Source organism: Nothobranchius furzeri, chromosome 4 (assembly GCF_043380555.1).
Source record: "Nothobranchius furzeri strain GRZ-AD chromosome 4, NfurGRZ-RIMD1, whole genome shotgun sequence".
NCBI classification, from domain to species: Eukaryota; Metazoa; Chordata; class Actinopteri; order Cyprinodontiformes; family Nothobranchiidae; genus Nothobranchius; species Nothobranchius furzeri.
In genome coordinates, this window is record NC_091744.1 from 68824417 (window position 1) to 68828862 (window position 4446).

Below are 4446 nucleotides of genomic sequence, written 5' to 3' on the forward strand. Positions count from 1 at the left end.
TCCTAACTGAGGTTGTTTAATGAGCCATCTACAACAGATGAGATAAGCAAATGTCATAATGGTAACGCCACATGATTAAAAAGATCTGAACCATCCCTTTAAGACAGTGGCTTCTTCTTTACTAAAAATAATACGCTCTTCTAAAACCTGCCATGCTTATTTAGAGGAGTTTTTTCTTTAATCAGAAGATTTGAGCCACTGCGTGACAACTATTTGAGTACATAGAGATCAGGAGGCCACAAGGGCTAATCTGATCATCAATATCATCAGCTGATGAATGAGTTCTGGTGAATGTGCTAAAATATAAAAAAAAAGCTGGAAAGAGCATATTTTTGCTCAAATATTGCTTCTGTTAAACAGATTTTATAATATGAAAAATATAGATTTTTCTCTAAATGTACATGTCCTTTTACGCAAACCACAGAAGAAGAAATTACAACCTGGAAACCAAAAAAGCTTTTGAGTGTGTGTTTTTAAGATTGATGTTCTTTGGGAGGTTTTAGAAACACACGAGACCAGCTGAGACTGACACTGAACAGATGAAGCAGAACTGAAGCAATAAAAACTTTGGTCTGGTTTCTTTCAGCGTTCTCACCGTGAAAACGAGGCAGTGATCTTGACAAAAAACTACTGGACTCAAGAAACACACAACATTTTATTCTGCTGCTTCAAAACGTAAAAGAAAAAAGAAACTTTTAAAGTTACAGATGAGTTTTTTTGAGAGAAACCTGCCAGTCTTTTCATGAGTAATGCTCCTTTGGTCTTAACAGTGCTGTCTGGTGTTACTGTGGATCACACAAATGGGCTGCAGCACCTACCTGTGCAGGTGCAGGCCTGTCCATCCTGTAACTTTATTTATATGTTTTGCTTTGGACGACTCGGTGCCCTAAATCATAATAAAATATGATTAAATGTCAGAAACCTTCATTCAAATATGCACCAAAGGACAAGCTAATGTTGCTCGTGAATTCATCTACAAAAGATCTTCTGTGTTTCTTTCACTCTGACTTATCTTAAATAAATAACAGAGCTGTGTGGTGAGTTATGTCTCTAAAGCCTGATTTATACTTCTCCGTGAGCTTGCAACGGAGACAGGAGTGTCAGACAGGTTTTCACATTCAAACGTCTGTTCAGGCAGCGGAGTGTTGCAAAGCAATTCCCCACCAGGATAACAGAGATGTAGCGCTGTTCTGTGGTATCCTGCCACCATAACACTCATGTATCCTGTCCCCGATAGTGTATTTACCAGATATGTGACCAAGTCACTGGTTTGCAAGTCACAAGTAAGTCACAAGTCTTTCCAGTCAAGCCCAAGTCAAAGACAATCAAGTCCAAGTCGAGTCCAAAGTCAATGATGTGGAAGCCCAAGTCAAGTCCAAGTCCTTAACTTTGAATTTTTAAGTCATAATCAAGTCATCTGTCTAACTTTGATTTAATGACAGTGATAATAAATAAATTCCAGAACCAAACTTTCTTAAAGCTTCATTAATTTGCTCAAACAAGCAGAAAGTGCAACTGAAACTGATTATAAACAAAGTGCTGCCGCATTTAGCAGAACAAGATCACACCCAGAACCAAGAATGGTTCATGATTTTTGTCCATGTTGGGCCACTTTTGTGCTAAAATATCAAATATGCTCAAGTCATCATCAAGTCAACAGATGCAAGTCGATTCAAGTCGCGAGTCATTGGTGTTCAAGTCTGAGTCAAGTCGTAAGTCTTTATAGATTTTATGAAGTGAAGTAAGAAGTTATTAAAATAATGACTCGAGTCCAAGTCATGTGACTCGAGTCCACACCTCTGGTATTTACTAATGTGTTTACATATTTCAGAAACTTTACAACACGGACAAATTTGTCCTTCATTCTCCTCCACCTCTTCACGCGGTCACCACCTCTAAACCCACATTTTCCGTCATTTCCATCTACGTTTGCTCCATAATTTGTACTCTTCCACTCACGGGTGAATAAGTTTCTTCAATCTGTTCTGGGTCTGCCGCTAAGTATCTGTTTACTTTTTAACAGAGCTACGGCGGTGCTGGTGATGAATATACAGGAAGCAGCGACCTGACCAATCACAAGTCTCCGTCACGTTCGACTGATATTTAAAATTTTGGGCATGTCTCCGTCACCCTCTGTGAGCCCGTCGGAGAGCCCTTGCGCAGAAGCATAATGGAGTTGCATGTCTCCGCACCGATGCAGACGGAGAAGTATAACTAAGGCTTAAGGGCCTGGAACAGCTTAGGAAAGACAAAACAACTACAAAAACAAAACAAAACAAAAAAAAAACATCTGAAAAGAGCTGAAATAGGAGAGCCTGCTGGTGACATTCCACAGAGCCACCATAGAGAGCATCCTAGCTTACGGCATCACAACATGATATTCAGGGTCCTCAGCTGCAGAAAGGCAAGTACTGCAGAGGGTCATCGGCACAGCCCAGAAGATCACTGGCTGCTCTCTCCAGCCTGGAGGACATTGCCAACTCTCGTTATTTCAGTAGAGCAGGCAATATCATCAAGGACTACTCTCACCCCAGTAACCCTCTGTTTGACCTGCTACCGTCAGGCCGACGGTACAGGTCACATAAAACCAGGACAAATAGATTCAGATGTAGCTTCTTTTCCAGAGCTATCACCGTAGTAAACAACCACAAAACCAAAGGAACCTGTAAACCCAAACCACACATTTACTGTTCAATATTGATCATGTGCAATAACATGTATAAGTGCTATTTGAGTTCACTCAACGTGCTAAAATTCTGCTTTTTGCATGAATTTTTTTTAAATTTTTTATCTCTTTAAGGCAGATTTTTACCCACTTTTTGGAAAGCCATAATAACTGATAAAGCAGAATTTCCATTTGTGAAATGTATTGATTTTAATATATTTCCAGTTTGACACTAACGGCTGTCAATTGTTCTTTTGAGACTGTGGATTTCATTGAAAGTTCAAGATATTCATTTTAATCTAAACACCAATATCTAACTGCATGCTCTATCATAAAGATGTTAGAACATGGGAATCAGTTCTCTGACAGAACCTGAAAGATAGGAAAAGTAAAGGGAATCTTTCATCTTCATGATTTCTCATTTGTAATGCAATCATAGAGCCAGATGCTTTGAATCAGCTCTACATGTCCTGTCCTGCTTTTTAAAAAGAATCCCCTAAACGTGTTTTAATGAGAAGTTTAAAAGAACTTTCAAACTTTCCCACCTGCTTAAGTGATCCCTCTTTTGGACTTCCAGCCCAGGCCCTAAACTGGAAAGCACCTTATGTCATTTGGTCTGTTTACCGATAGACAGTTTGATCTCTTCATCTAAATTTAAATGTGTCTAGTAAATCTGTTTTTGCTTTTAAGTAGACGGAGTTTAAGTTGTCTGGTTTCAACATAAATTCTGTGGTGACAAGGCGAGCAAAGACACTGAGCTTTTGTCTCTGCCCTTCTGATTTAATCTAGCACCTGTTTGCTTAGTAAAGCCTCAAGAAGGGCCCTTTGGTGTGTGTGTGTGTGTGTGTGTGTGTGTGTGTGTGAGTGTGTGTGTGCGCATGCACTTTGCACCCTGATTCAAAATCTGATGCTACCACAGGCATTCTCCCACAGAATCACTGCTCAAAGGGTACTACAGAGAATGTGATTGGAGTATGTTTTAGTTTGTTTATTATTATTTAGTCTATAACCTAAATAAACAGATGAAATAATATTTATCTAATGAATCAATAATTGGGTGATCTTAAAGGCAAATACAGAGTGTAAGGAAAATCTGTTTTTAGAAATAGGAACAACTTGTCTTAACTGAGCGGCACTTCCCTCCTAAAACACTAGCCATGCAACATATTCTGAGCTGCTGAGTTTTCTTATTCATAACTGAAATTCAACCAAAAGCTGTTCAAGTCATTCATGTCAGCAACTGAGAGTTTGTGTACGAGATTTGATAAATAGACTACAAAACATCTAAACAGAGGTTAACAAGCTTTTATTTATTCATTATTATTATTGCTACTACTACGATTAATAATAACAACAACAACAGTAAATACAGGCCATTTACCATTTAACAGTAAATCGGTCTTGTGTAAAAGTTAGCTGCCTAGTAGAGTTCCTCAGTGTCATGTTGTGGGTAATGGATTTCACCCAGGACATGAAGAATCACAGGAGAGGAGAGGTAAGTAAAAGTATAAAGTGATTTATTTACAATGAAACAGAAGAGATAAAACTAGAACTAAAGACGCTGCTTCTATGATCAGGAACAGGGGAGTGCCGGAATCTACGGAGATAAAAAAAAAAAAAAAAAAAACAGGAGGTGAGCGAGGCCAGAACCAGAGAACCAGGACTATGAGAGTCTGTAACTGAGAGTTCTTACGGTCAGACACCAGGACTAGAGCGGAGGCGAACAGGGAGAGGTTGGTCCGGGTGTGATGGTTCAGAGCGTGGGCAGGCGGGCAGACGTG